The sequence below is a fragment of the Hyaena hyaena genome, unplaced genomic scaffold (genome assembly GCF_003009895.1).
Source record: "Hyaena hyaena isolate Hyena2069 unplaced genomic scaffold, ASM300989v1 scaffold_133, whole genome shotgun sequence".
Lineage (NCBI taxonomy): Eukaryota > Metazoa > Chordata > Mammalia > Carnivora > Hyaenidae > Hyaena > Hyaena hyaena.
The window spans coordinates 3,321,338-3,337,070 of record NW_024080765.1 but is presented as its reverse complement, the minus strand read 5'-3'; the positions used below and the strand labels follow the sequence as shown (position 1 = coordinate 3,337,070).

General features: G+C 40.8%; 1 protein-coding gene across 1 annotated transcript in view; it reads right to left on the bottom strand.

The window, feature by feature from the left end:
• Positions 1 to 4,672: 4,672 nt before the first annotated feature.
• LOC120235591 (collagen alpha-2(I) chain-like) overlaps positions 4,673 to 15,733 on the bottom strand; it is a 33,891-nt gene continuing 22,830 nt past the window's right edge. Inside the window, exon 4 of the mRNA XM_039237980.1 lies at positions 4,673 to 4,736. The gene's annotated coding sequence lies outside the window, so the exon portion shown is untranslated. The remainder of the gene's footprint in view (positions 4,737 to 15,733) is intronic.

Sequence of the window (15,733 nt, the reverse complement as noted above, 5' to 3'; positions counted from 1 at the left end):
CGAATACTGGATGTTACAGGTAGTGATGAATCACCAAATTCTACTCCTGAAGCCAGTATTACACTGTAGGTTAACTAGAATTTAAATTAAAAATATTAGAATTTAGGGGCGCCTGGGTGGCTCAGTCGGTTGAGCGTCCGACTTCAGCTCAGGTTGTGATCTCACAGTTTGTGGGTTCGAGCCCCGCGTCTGGCTCTGTGCTGACAGCCAGCTCAGAGCCTGGAGCCTGTTTCAGATTCTGTGTCTCCCTCTCTCTTTGATCCTCCCTGGCTCAAGCTGTCTCCCTCTCTCTCAGAAATAAATAAAAAACAGTTTTTAAAAATATATTAGAATTTATTTAGAATTAAATAATTATCAAAATTTATTAGAATACAAATGTTCAAATTTATTTAGAATGAATTATTAAAAACTATCTAGAATTCAAATAAAAATCAGAAGGAAAAATAGAATATAATTATTTATTAAACATGCACACACAAAAGGGAAGTGTTCAACAGTATTGATCTTCCAAATCATAAAATAATTCGGTTCCTTGTAAAGTATTTAAACATTACAGAAACAATGTAGAACATAGTATTTAGGAAAAGTAAATCTTCCACCCTGCTACCTGTTATGGACTGAAACCTTAGCTTCTAGAACCTCACTCAGAATGTGACTCACTCACTCAGAATATTTGGAGACAGGTCCTTTAGAGAAGTAATTAATTTAAAATGAGGCTGGTAGGGTGGGCCCTAATCCAGTCTGACCACTATCCTCATAAGAAGACGAAATTTGGACACATGAGGAGAGACGGAGGGAAGACCACATGAGGACACTGGAGAAGCCTGTCATCTGCAAGCCAAGGAGAGAGGCTCCCAAAGGAACCATACCTGCTGACTTCCTGATCTTGACCCAGAACTATGAGAAAATAAGTCTCTGTTGTTTAAGCCACCCAGTCTGTGATATCTTGTTGTGGCCGCCCAAGCAAAGTGAGCAGCCACCCCTCGGGAATCCTCCAGAATCTTTCTAGGTACATACTAGCAAATGGCACAACTGTATTTCATAGAAAGTCATTGCTTTGATAGATACATTTTGAATACATAGTACTTTCAGAGAGGGTATCTTGGCGTGCAAAACAAAATCCCTGCTAACATGAAATCATACCAAATATGCAAAAAGCAGCTTTATCTGTTCAGTTTAAAATGTACCTTAGGTATCAGTCTATGTCTGTAGTAGACATAACAATCATTTATTGAGGGCTTTGTATGTTCCAGGCACTGGAGTAAACACTTGGCGTGCAATGTCTTACTCCCCGTACCTCCAAGCCAGATGAGATAATATAGACTTGAGAGCCCTTTGGAAACTCTAAAGCGCTAACTGCGTGTCAAAAGGATCTTTCCCTCACAGTGGCCTTCACAGATTTACCGACTGGAAGCCATCAAGCCTGGATGGAGCTGTTACTCACCACGTGTGAGGAAACTGAGGCTGTTAATTACCTCTCTTCACTTCTCCTTTATATTACATTTACAGCCATATCACAATTTTGAAAATTACATCTGTGGGTCAGTTATTATACATTTCACTTCAAGGTAGTCAAGGATGCATGACAACACGTCACCTACAGAAAAGTGCTGTATCTAAAAACCAACACTTTAGGGGCGCCCGGGTGGCTCCGTTGGTTACTCGACTGACTTCAACCGGGTCCTGATCTCACGGATCCTGGGTTCCAGCCCCAAATCCGCGTCTCCCTCTAACCCCTCCTCGCTCTCACGTGCACATGCGCTCATTCCCTCCTCTCAAATTAATTAGTTAATTACTTAATTAATTGATTAATACCACTGCTTTAAGGACAGCAACTTGGAATAAAATCAGGAAAATGAAAACCTTTTTATGTATCTTCTTCATTACCCTATTTTTTTTTAATTGCTATTCAGTTTCTTTCTCTTTCTTGGCTAACTGGCTCCAATTTATTCTTAGTCTCTGCTGGTTTCCAGGGCTTTTTTAAAAAGCTCCAAAAACTCTATACTTGTCTCTTAGAGATGTTAAATTTTCTTTCGTCTTTCTTTTGCTCCAGCCCAGGTTTAATTAGCATGTTACTGTGGACTTTCTGGTTTTGAAAAGCTAGTGATACTTTGTCCTTTGTACATGTCGGGAGCTTGTAAACTTGGCAAAGCTTGGAAGAAGGAAAAATCACAGCTGCCCCACTTAATGCACAGCACTGGTAGGAATCTCCAGTATTTCTCTTCCCAAAGGAAAAGGCTTCCCCACTTATACCAGGTATGTGGCCGTTTAGTTAGAAGTTGTTCGCTTTATTACATCCGCTTGCTTGCTGTTACTAACAAACAGGGTTTCCTGTTGATTCCCTCCCTTGCTTCTGCTTTTGAAAGAACTCATACTCTGTTTTTAGAATTTTCTTTAAAAACTAAAACACTGTACAATTTTAGCTTTAGTTTAATTTAGCATAAAATGAAAATGTTATAGAATAAGTCACTTGTGGTCATTTTAGAAGCAATGGAAACGGATTTGCCTTATAAATTGATGGATTTTTGAAAAGTTATAGCAGCAGATAAAAATTCCTAGTATGTAACTTTCTATATAGCGAGTTCAGTGGCCTCAAGAGCACATGTATTTTAGGATCTGAAATTGAAGCTATTTGTTGATTATTTAGGAAGAGCATTCTTGTTCCACACCTGAAATGTAGCCTTCTGGTGGGACATCAGTTTTGCAGTATCTGAATTGCTTCATTAGAATACAGTAGGGTTCAGGCTTATTGACGTGTGTAAAAATACTTAATAGATAAATTATATTTTCCTATGTAACTGGGGACCCCAAATCCTGTTGGGTTTTAGTAAAAGTCTCCATATTCTTTTTGATGGAGTATAAGATTGCTCAGACTTGGTTCTTAGCTGTTCAAGAGACTCTGTTTTCTTCAAGCTGGTGTTTAACCATCATAGTCTAAATCTGACTCACCCTTCCCGACGCCCCCCCCCCCCCCCCAAGATAGTATTCCCCTTGACTCGCAAACACCTGAGGAATCCTGGTATACCAAGAGGCCAGTTTCCTATCCATCTGGTAAGGCAACTGTTAGACTTCCATACAGAATAAGCTGTCCTCTCGTAAAACCTCGTCAGTGACTTAGATTTTTTCTCCTGGATTCCACGGGGAGACAGAAGTCTAATGTCTAATAAGAGATACACATATCAAGTTAAGTGTTTGCTGATTATTTGGATGGATTTGAGAAAAGAGAGAATCAACGCCGAAATGTCGGTTGGCATGTATCCAATACCGTCCTAGAAAAACAGAAGCTTTCTTGAGCTGAGCACTCAGTCATGTTCAGGGACAGGTGCTAAATGCATTGACTTTCACTTGGCTGCTTCACCATATTTGCCTGTGCTTTTGGAATGCCCTCTTCACTTCGTCCTTGCTTCCATACTTCCCTATCCGGCAAATACTGCCAGAAAGATCTTTCCAAAACCCAAGTTTGATCATACTGTTCTCTTCCATGTGTCTCCATGACTGAAACAATTGGTCCCAGCCTTCCTTTCCAATGTCATCTTTTGTTAGTACGACAAAGCCTCACCCACCAGTGATAGTAACACATGCTGTTCCCTAAGCACTCTGTGCTCTTCTATTTATTGCTGGGCCCAGAATACATTTTTACCACTGTCTCCTCCTTTACATTCAACTAAAGTACCATCTCTCAGAAGGTATTACTCATTCTCCCAGGGCTAACGGAATAATAACTTTCTCCCCTGTGCTTCCCCTGGCCCTCCTACACGCCACATCACGTGTTAGAATTAGTCCTCAGCGTTGCCCCATTATGAGCTCTTACAGGGACTGAGCAGATTTCCTTAAAATCTGGACCCTCAGCATTTAGTACAGTGCTAGACATACTGTAAGTCCGTGCAGGCAAGGAATAGCATTCGGCGGGAGGATTCTTTTCTCTCCCACGGTCTAGATGAGAAAATGAGACGTCCTTAAACCCATCCAAGTCCCTTTGTTTTCTGGGGAAGGGTGTCTTGAATGTCCATGAGGATTTTGTCCGCTGGGAAGGTATTAATGAATCAAGTGACATAATTGGTCTGGTTTCTGTAGGTCTCTCGAATTTTTTTTTACCTGAAAGAGAGAAAGAGACAGTGTGAGCAGGGGAGGGTCAGAGAGAGAGGGAAACACAGACTCTGAAACAGGCTCCAGGCTCTGAGCTGTCAGCACAGAGCCCGACGCGGGGCTCGAACCCACGAACCGTGAGACCGTGACCTGAGCCCAAGTCGGCTGCTTAACCGACTGAGCCACCCAGGCGCCCCTTGATTTTTGTTTATATGAGTCATTTCGACAGAACTTGATTGCTCTGATGGAACAGAAGAAATAGAGTGCCCGAACACAAAGTAAGAACCTATTAAGCACCAGGAGAACCCACAGACGTAGGCCTTGTGGGAACATTCAGATGACTGTTAGGTTTTCCTGTTTTATTTTATTCCCTCCCTGGAATTTTGTCTTCCTGGATCTGATGAATACGGGGACCCCTGTGGGATTGCTCGTCGGTGCATGGCTTTAAGTTTTATATGGCCAACATCCCTGGACTATCCAGTGCGGTTATTGCCTTACCCGTTTTCATGGTAGTTTCTTTGGTTTTCTGTAACGCGTGATTGTTTCCGGTTCTGTTTTTCTTTTGTTTTCGGTCAATCACTTTCCAAATTGGAGATAATTCGGCTATCCCTGACGCATCGTCTGGGATGTGACTATTGCTTTGACATTCGCTGAAAGTAAGGAGTCTTGTTCAGTATTCTTTCATAATTTATCCCAGACATTTTGGTTATTGAATGAATTCTTTCAAATGTGAAAGTAGTAACATTTTTAAGTAGACAGTTGACCTTTGAACAATGCAGGGATCGGGCTGCCAACCTCCTGCACGGTCAAACATTGAAACGTAGAACTTTGACGCCTCCAAAACTTAACTAGCCTGCTTTAAAAAATATATATATATTTATTTTTGAGAGAGAGAAAAAGAGGGGGGAAGAGAAAAAGAGAGAGAGACAGAGACAGAACATGGGTGGGGGAGGGGCAGAGAGAAAGGGAGACACAGAATCCAAAGCAGGCTCCAGGCTCTGAGCTGTCAGCACAGAGCCTGACAAAGGGCTTGAACTCACGAACTGCAACATTGTGACCTGAAGGAAGCTGGATGTCTAACCAACTGATCCACCCAAGCACTCCTAAGCATCTTGCTTTTGACTGGAAGCCTTACCCATAACATAAATAGTCAGTCGACATGTAGTTTTTATGTTATGTGTATTATATACTGTATCCTCACAGTGAAGTAAGCTAGAGAAAAGAAAATGTTATTAAGAAAATCATAAGGAAGAGAAAATACATTTATAGTACTTTACTGTAAAAAAATAAACAAACTGTGCACAAGTGGACCCATGCAGTTTAAACCTGTATTGTTCAAGAAACAATTGTATTTTATTCACAGCTGTGACTAGAGCACCTAGACTAGTGCTTGGTAATATTTATTAAATATCTCAAATGAATGTGTGAACCTTTCAAGTCAAATCCTTTAAATCCCCCAATTCCAAGTACTGGTTATAATACATACACAAGTTGATTTTTTTTTCTGTCATCGAAACCAACAAAATGTTTATCATGATTTTTATAGGAACAAAACTATTAAAATATGGTGTTTTTTCAAAATTTTTAAATAGTTTATTTATTTTTGAAACAGAGAGAGGCAGAGCATGAGCAGGGGAGGGGCAGAGAGAGAAGGAGACACAGAATCTGAAATAGGCTCCAGGCTCTTAGCTGTCTGCACAGAGCCCGATGCAGGGCTTAAACCCACAAAGTGTGAGATCATGACCTGAGCTGAAGTCAGACACTCGACTGACTGAGCCACCCAGGGGCCCCTATTAAAATATGTTTTTAACATTCTCTTCTGGGCACCTAGGTAGCTCAGTTGGTTAAGCCTCCAACTTAGCCTCAGGTCCTGGTCTCGTAGTTTGTGGGTTCAAGCCCCACTTCGGGCTCTGTGCTGACAGTTCGAAACCCAGAGCCTGCTTTGGATTCTGTGTCTCCCTCGTTCTCTCTGCCCCTCCCCTACTCATGCTCTGTCTCTCTCTCTGAAGAATAAACATTAAAAATATTTTCTCTTAAAGAAGAATTTTTTTTTAAAAAAAAGCAAATTGGCTCTTTCCATTTGCGTTGTAGGATCTGAAAACTGTTTTTTAAAATATGAAAATGGAATGTCTGTATTTAAATATTTATTCCCCCCAGCTACTCCTTATAAAAGGCTAATCCATTTTGATCACTAATGCTATTAGGAGCCTTTGTGTTTTCCAGAATTAAAGGTAAATTACTTCAGTACCTGATACTCCTGTTATAAAATAATCTTGTGTTTGCCAAGAGGGACCATGACGCCAAAAAGGACAATTCCAGGAAGTGGGCCCCAGCATCCAGAGCCGTAACCAAGCCCCTGCCAACACTCAGTATTTAGGGAACTGCAGCCTCATTTCAGGAAGCCATGCTTTGAGGCAGCGAGCAGATGGTAAGGTCACACATCATAAGATGCTGACTCACCAAAAGTCCCTTTCCAAACCTGCGGAATTAGAGGAAGTAAACACCTGACCTGTGTCTCTAATACAATACGTAAGCGTCATACTTTACAGTTTGTGATGGTAAAAGCAGGAAATTCAGAGAACAAGGCAATGTAATTTCAGTACCGCCCAGCCGCATCTATATGAAAATCACATGTGTATAAAGTGAATGATTACTGAATATATAATATATATTTAATATATTAAGTATTTACTAAGACGCTATACTAAACACCAAAGGCCACAATAATAGAGTTCAAATTCCCAACACAGCTTAAATTGTAATCATTTTATGGGCACCTGGGTGGCTCAGTCTTCTGAGCATCGGACTTCCACTCAGGTCATGATCTCACAGTTCATGAGTTGGAGCCCTGCATCAAGCTCTCCGCTGTCACTGGGGAGCCTGCTTTGGATCCTCCACCCCCCATTCTCTCCTTGCCTCTCCTCTGCTTGCACTCACTCTTGCTCAAAAATAAACAAACTTTAAAAAGATGTGTGTTTATGGGGCACCTGGGTGGCTCAGTTGGTTAAGCGTTCGACTTCAGCTCAGGTCATGATCTCACAATTCGCAGGTTCAAGCCCCACGTCAGGCTCTGTGCTGACAGCTCAGAGCCTGGAGCCTGCTTCCCATTCTGTCTCCCTCTCTCTCTGCCCCTCTCCCTCTCACGCTCTTTCTCTTTCTCTCAAAAATAAATTAGTGCTAAAAAATTAAAAAATAAAATAAAAAGATGTGTTTAATCATTTTAATTTGTGGAGATATTTAAGACATAATTGTCATCACTTACACGAATCTCAGAGTTATCATGAAATTAAATCATAAAATCGTGACGTTTATTGAGCACTTAGATTGTGTCAAATACTGGCTAAGGGTTTTACATGGACGCTGTTCTTTTATTCTCATTGAGTGGTAATGTTGTCCTTGTAGATTAAGAGCCAGCAAGATTGAGCCAATATCTGCCTGGCTCCAATCCCCCTCCTCTTAATTACGGTGACCTTTACCCCTCAGACCTCCCCCTAGAGGGCGCACATTGGAGGCTGCCCCCAGAGCTTCACCAGAGACCTTTCTTTCCCCACGTTTCTGCCGAGCCCTGGGGCCACCCACTGCAGTGGTTTGCTGGGGCTGCCATAACAAAATACAGTAGTCTGCGTGGCAGAAACAACAGAAATTTGTTTCCTCACAGTTCTGGAGACTAGAAATCTGAGATCAAGGTGTCAGTAGGTTTTATTCCTTCTGAGGCCTCTGTCCGTGGCTTGAAGCTGGCTGCCTTCTCCCTGTGTCCGCACTCGGTCATCTATCTCTTCGAGCACCCAAGCTCCTGGTATCTCGCCACTGTCTGCATCTCCTCTACTTATAAAAACATCAGTCATGTTGGATTCGGGTCTACACTGAAGACCTCATTTCAGCTTAATCACCTCTTGAAAGTCTTGATCTCTAAATATGGTCACATTCTTATGTAATGGGGATGAGGACTTCAACATGTCAACTCAGGAGGAATACATTTCAGCCCGTGGGCTCTACCGTGTAAACTACTTCAGCTGAAACTCTGTTCCAGGCGTGGCTTCCTGGGAACACAAACGACTGTGTAACACATGGAGGACATTGTTTGGCACACAGCACTAAATATTCCTTTAGCATTTTTTGTAAAGTGTTGTTGTACTGGTAATGGATTCTCTCAGTTTTCATTTATATTAAAATGCCTTTGTTTTGTTTTTATTCTTTTTGTTTATAATTTTTCTGAAATCAATTTATTTTGAGATAGAGGGCATAGTGGGGAGGGGCAGAGAGAGAGGGGAGAGAAATCCCAAGCAGGCTCCTCCCTTTCAGCACAGAGCCCAAGTCAGGGCTTGAACTCACCAACCATGAGATCATGGACCTGACCTGAAATCAAGAGTCAGATACCTAACTGATTGAGCCACTCAAGCTCATTTTTCATTTTTATTCTTGAAAGGTATTTTTGCCAGATGTAAAATTCTAGGTACTTTTACTAGATACAAAATGGATATAAAATGCCAGGGTTTTTTTTTTTTTTTTCTTTCAGCACATTAAATAGGCCATTTAATTGCCTTATGGCTTCTAGTAAGAAGTCAACTGTCATTATGTATCATTGATGGTCTGTTTATAATGTGCCTTTTTTCTCTGATGCTTAACAGATTTTAATTGTGGATTTCAGTAGTTTCATAAGGTTGTGCCTGGGTGTGGTTCTCTTGGTACTTAATGTACTTGGGGTTTGCCAAGCACCTTGGAGATTTCACCAAATTTGAAAACACTTTGGCCATTGAATCTTCAAATTTTTAATCATTCTCCCCCCCCCCGCTCTCTCCTTCTCTGTCTCTCTCCCTCCTCTCCCTCTCTCTCCCTCTCTCTACCTCCTCTCTCTCTCTCTCTCTTTCTCTCTCTCTCTCTCTCTCTCGCTCCTTATAGGACGCCATTTACACACAATGTTAGACCTCTTGATATTGTACAACAAGTAACTAGGGCTCTGCTTATTCTTTCCAGACTTTCTTCTGTTATTTTTCTTTTTTTTCTCAGATTGGGTAATTTTATTGTCTATGGTATTAATTCATTCTTCTGTTGTCTCCAATCTGAAGTTAAGACTATTCAGTGAATTTGTAATATTGGGTATTTAATATCTAGTTCTAGAATTTCCATTTAGCTATTTCTTTTTAGTTTCTGTTTCTCTTCTGAGATGTCCTATATGTTTGTTCATTAAAAATATATTTTCTTTTATATCCTTAAGTATATTACAGTAACTGTCTTTAAAATCTTTGCTAATTATAATCTGAGACCTCTTATTGATTGTCTTTTCTTTGAGTATGGATCACTTCTCTTTAGTAATTTTGGATTGTGTGCTGGACATGGTGAATTACACATTGCAGAGACTAAACTCTGTTTTCAAGAATGTAAATTTTTATTACAGAAGATAGTTAACTTGGCAGAACTCAAGCTCCAAAGTGATTGTTCTGTGTTAGGCGGCACCTGAAATCTCTGTTCAGCTCTCTCAGCCTTAGAGAGGCAGCTTGGTTTCTGCCCTGCACACATATAGCACAGGGATCAACCAGATGTTCATGTGGAGTTTATACTCATAGATTGCGGACCCTGCTATGGCTTTCTCCTTTCTGGATTATTCTCTTTCACATTGTAGTTACTTCAAGCACTGACTCTGAATACTTAACCTCTAAGATTACAAGTTTCTAAGCCTTAGCCACAGCACGTGATGCTGACGGAAGCCTGCCCTCAGGTAAAGTCATAAAAAAAAGGAAAATTCATCTAATGTCCTTCCCTTCCTCCAAGCATTGACTCCTTCCATGTTCTGCCTGCTTTGGTCACTTTTCAATGCTTTCATACAGTTGTTTTCTTCTATTTTGCACAGAGCTTGTAAACATAACCTATGGAGTGGTTGATCGATACCAGCTACTCAATCACTGATAGAACAGGAACCTTATATTCTTCTTTAACCAAGAAAAATCTGCTCCATGACTAGACATCTGTTTTGTATTTATTGATACCATCCGTGTTGCTCCCTACCAAAATATGCTTTGATTTTTATTCACCTCTTAGAGATAAGAGATTTGGAGAAAGAAGACAGCTTCTCCCCTCATCTTCTGGTGCTGCTATCTCATTTCTCTGCTGAAAAGAAGCTGTCAGGCTACTTTTTCTCCAGAACTTCCCTACTAATATGACTTAATTGTCCTGATTTTTCCTTCCAATTCTATTCCTGTGGACTAGTGAACAGAAACATTATAGACAGGGGACTTTTTTTCCCCAAAGTTGAGGAACTGCCTGGAAATATTTCCAAGTGTTCCATTCAATTATTTTCTTTTTATTGATAAAAATTTTCATATACAGTTTTTCTTGACTGTACAGTCAAGTTCTGAATAAAGAGGATTTGAGTTCATATCCAATGGCATAACCATGAAAGGAGAAAGTATTGTCACATGTGCCAAAGAAGACACAAACAGGCCACACAGTCTGCTCAATTCAAGAAACCTTGATGATGATGATGATGAAGAAGAAGAAGAGGAAGAAGAAGAGGAAGAAGAAGAAGAAGAAGAAGAAGAAGAAGGAGAAGGAAAAGAAGAAGAAGAAGAAGAAGAAGAAGAAGAAGAAGAAGAAGAAGAAGAAGAAGGGGAAGAAAGAGGAGGAAGAGAAGTGGAAGAAAGAAAGACTTATGTGCCAAATTATGCTGCAGGTCTTACCGGGGCTGGGGGGAAGGGGAGAGGACTTTGGAGCACACTATAAATGTATTATTATTATTATTATTATTATTATTATTATTATTATTATTTTATTCTAGAGAGAAAGAGCATGAGTCGGGGAGAGGGGCAGAGGTTGAGCGAGAGAGAATCCCAAGCAGATTCCATGCTCAGCACAGAGCCCTACTCGGGACTCCATCCCATGACCCTAGGATAATGACCTGAGCTGAAATCAAGAGTCGGACACTCAACCAACTGAGCCACCCAGGCGCCCCAAGGATGAATAATATGTGAAGAAATGACTCAAAAGTTCCTAAACAACTTTTTCAGTAACTGTTGTATTACAGATGGAAGGGAAATGAGGCCATCACTTCCAACTGCCAAGTACTATTATTGTCGGTATCATCACGCTCATCCAAAGCTGTGGTCTCAGGTAGACAGATACATGGCTGACTTTCAAGCCTGGAATGATTGGGCTTAAAGATGGAAAAAACACAGATTCGGTACCCAAGGAATGCATTTGGAAACTGCATTGCATCAAGCCCTCCTGAGATGAGAAGGAATCATATCTACTTTTTCTGGCGAAGTCTGTGTATTTCTTTCTAACTCAAGCAGATACATGTTCCTACCCAATTGTTACTTTTCTCCATTGACAACATCTTTTTCTTCATGGCTCTGGTGTTAATAACCGGGCTAGAAAAGACTAAGGCAGTCACACGTGGCTGAATTCTCCATCATCAAAATAATATATATTTTTTAGAGTTGGCAAAGAAAGCCACCTATTATTTGGAACATTCAGGCACTGACAGAATAGAGTTTTACCAGATGTAGTGATCTGTAAGTAACCTCTGACAATATATCGTACTCATGAGGTAGCTGAAATGTTTCCATCTCCTGCACCAGTTTCCTGACCCCGCCTGCCTCCCAGCCTGGCTCAGGCTCTGGCTCGTGCGTTCCCTGCACGCTCTTGTATCCTATTACACACCACATTGCATTGAAATGCCCTATTTACCTCCCTATCTCGCCTATTAGTCAATCTGCTCCTTGAAGATATGCTCTTACCTCTCACTTCACTTTGAATCCTTGGCTTTTCGATCAGTACCTGAAATGAAGTACACCCTCAATACACGTTTGGTGAGAGGACATGAATGACTGTGTGTAAGACACAAGTAATGTGGGAAAATTAATTAACGTTATGATAAGTAAACAGGTCGTGTCTACTAAAGTTTCAAGGGAGAGATTTTAGAAACAACCATGATTCTACAGCTCTGGAATTGACCTTCTTTCGATTTGTGCTTCCAATGATAATTTGTACCTAGGCTTTTAAAAGACATTTCTGGAATAAGTCACAGTAACTGTGGAGTTTGCCATCATTGAACAGATTGGAAATGCAAGGCTTGTCCCTAAAATGGAGTTATTTTTGAACTGTGCTTTCTTCATAATAGAAAGGGTTCTAGTAAAGTCTTTAGAAATGAAAAAAATATATATAAAGTTAATCTAGATATTTGTCCTGTAATTAATTACTCACAATGTACTACATAATCAAACAGAATAGTTTCACCCTCAGTGTTGTGTGACTTACTAGAAAAGAGACAGTGGAATGTATGTCTGGGCACCTGTTTAATTAGTTATGAGTTTAATTTTGAGAACTTATCAGCACTAAGAACTAGCTGGCCTCAGTTTATGACATTTTGTTTTTCTTCACGAAGGCGCAACTGCTGAGTTATGGTTTTGCCTTAAATCCTAGAGAAAAAGTATACCTCTGATCAGCCAGTAAACTCTTATTTATTGTCACCAGGTCATTAAGAAACTAATATCAGCAGTAGCACCAAGATGCTGGGCTTTTGATAGGGGAAGAAGTGGGGTCAATAGATACAGCCTGAAAACAGGATTATTTTCTGTTTTGGAAAGAACTTAGTCTCATCCCTCCACTTTCCAAAAGGTTTATCTCTAAGAGGTAAGATGCTTTCTGTTCTTTGTCCTAGAATAGTATGCTAACTACCTCCCCACTACACTTCCCAGTAGTGAATCTGGGCTTAGTATATACTCTGCGGCTCTGCAGGACAAAGTCACTTTCTGGGCAGAAAGGGAAGTCCTCAGGGCCCCTGGGGGGCTCAGTCAGCTAAGTGTCCAACTTCAGCTCAGGTCATGATCTAACAGTCCGTGAGTTTGAGCCCCGCATCAGGCTCTGTGCTGACAGCTCAGACCCCGGAGCCTGCTTCAAATTCTGTGTCACCCTCTCTCTCTGCCCCTCCTCTGCTTGCACTCTATTCTCTCTCAAAAATAAATAAACATTATGAAAGAAATAAAGACAGAAAGAAAAGAAAGAAAAGCCCTAAAGAAAGGGGAAAGGAAGGCAAAGTGAGATGCATAGCAAGAAACGCTGACAAAAGAAACAAATGAATTTGTGAATGTTGGCAAGTGAAAAAGAAAGGAACAAAGAGAAAGAGAAGAAATTACATCTCTACCCTGGATTACCCATAAATAATACTTTACATACTGTTCAAAGATGAAAGGAAAGACATTGTTTCAATTTTTCCCACCACTTCCAGATGCATATAGGGGCACCTGAGTAGCTCAGTCAGTTAAGCGTCTGACTCTTGATCTTGGCTCAGGTCATGATCTCAAGGTTTGTGAATTGGGGCCAAGTATCGGGCTCTGCTTGGACAGTGCGGAGCCTGCTTGGGATTCTCTCTTTCTCTCTCTGCCCTTCCCCTGCTCTTTCACTCGCTCGCTCTCTCTCTCAAAATAAATAAACTCTAACCCTCCCCCCCCCACACACACACAGACACAAGATGTACGTATATGTACTGATTATGTAGCAGGGGAAGCTAGCTCAAGCGCCTGACCGTCTTAGGTTTAAATCCTTACACTGCCATTTGCTAGACTTCTCAGAGCCTCAGTTTCCTCATTTATAAATAGATGTGATTATATAGTTCCTACTTTGTAGTGCTTTCTTTTTTAATTTTTGTTTTTGAGAGAGAGCACTTGCAAGTAGCAGAGAGGCAGAGAGAGCGGGGAACAGAGGATCTGAAGTGGGCTCTGCAGACAGCACAGGGCTCTAACTCATGAACCATGAGCTCATGACCTGAGCCCAAGTCAGACGTCTAACCAACTGAGCCACCCAGGTGCCCCTGCACTGTTGTTTTAAGGATTAAATCACATGATGACACTGCATGGTGTGTATTAGTGTTGTTTATAGCTACCTTGCCACATGTCTTATGACCATTTATAGTCCTTTTGAGTTTTATTTCACTCCCTCAGAAGTGAAGAGGGGCATAAGTCCATGAACTAGAGTTTTTTGAGGGCAGAGACTATATCTGATTTATTATGCTATTTCCCATATCTAGCACAGTGTGGCACACAAATGGTCAATATTTGTTGAATGAATGGAAGAACAATTATTACAAAACAGAATTTCAATTACAGATGTTATGGATTGAATTGTGTCCCCCAAGATTCCTAGGTGGGAGCCCTAATCCACAGAACTGCAGGATGTAACTTCATTTGGAAACGGGGTTGTTGCAGATATAATTAAAATGAGGTCTTATTGGAGAAGTGTAAGCCCCTAATCCAATATTGCTGGTGTCCTTTTAATAAGGGCAGATTTCACAGGGGGGTGGGGTGCCTGGGTGGCTCAGTCGGTTAAGCGTCTGACTCTTGATTTTGGCTCAGGTCAGATCCCTCAGTTCATGAGTTCGAGCCCCACCTCAGGTTCTGAGCTGATAGTGCAGAGCCTGCTTGGGATTCTCTCTCTCTCCATCTCTCTACCCCTCCCCCACTTGTCCCTGCCCAAATAAATAAATAAATAAATAAATAAATAAATAAATAAATAAACTTGAAATAAAACTTGGGGACAGACACATACACCAGAGAGAACACCATGTGAAGACGAAGACAGGTATGGGGTGATAACGTCTGCAAGCCAAGGATCACCCATGATTGTCAACAGACCCTCCCCTCTCCGAGAAGCCAGAGGGGAAGCGTGGAACAGATCGTCCCTCCCAACCCTGTCCTAGCAGAAGGAACCGACCCTGTCCATACCTTAAACTAAACTTCTAGCCTCCAGAACTGTGAGACACAAATTCCTTTTGCTTAAGCCACTCAGTTTGTGGTACTTTGTTACAGCAGCCTGAGGAAATGAATTCAATAGGTCGGTTGCAACTTCATCTTCAAAATAACTGTGTATGTTGATTCATAAGAATAGTATTTCGTGATTTGAATCTATTCTGAAAGAGATGCTTTAGTTAGTATGGTTTTGCATAAGCAAACATTATTCAAACCAAACATAATCAAGTGCAAAATGAAATTGCTTTTTGGGTAGGCACAATTCTAAAATGTTGTCTATGTTTTTGGAGCCAGCAGCATATTACTAAGCTCTATGCCAAGACCATGCTCAGTATCTGACATTACAGCTGACATTATGTACAGAAGGCAGACTGAGATCAGCAACGGAACAAATTTCATTGTTTAATTATACTCAAGTCGAAGCTCTAAAATCACCTCTGCTTTTTGAAAACATTGTAAAAGGTTTATGGAGCCACGGAATACTAGTAAACAAATCTGCTTACGGCAGAATTTCTTTTGAATGTTCAAGAATAACTGACAATAAGTGTAACAATAAACTAAAAAGAGCAGCCGAACTTCCTTGAACTAACTGGTCTTTGTTGTATTGAATCTCATTGAAATTAAGCCGACACTTAGGTGGAATACTATATAGTATTGACACTGATGTGAAATAACAGGAATTTGAAGTATATTCATGAATATTCTAACTTCAAGGAGAGTAATGATGGAGCATACTCAACAAGTTCCAACATACAGAGAACACTCAATACGTATTAAATGAAGGAATGAACGAAAAAAATGAATGGATTAAGAGAGCAGATTACTTTTGAAAACTGGAACCACAGATGTAATTAATGGGATTTTTGGGGGGAGTAGTCATCGTCCTGGGATCATGTCTGCTACCTTCA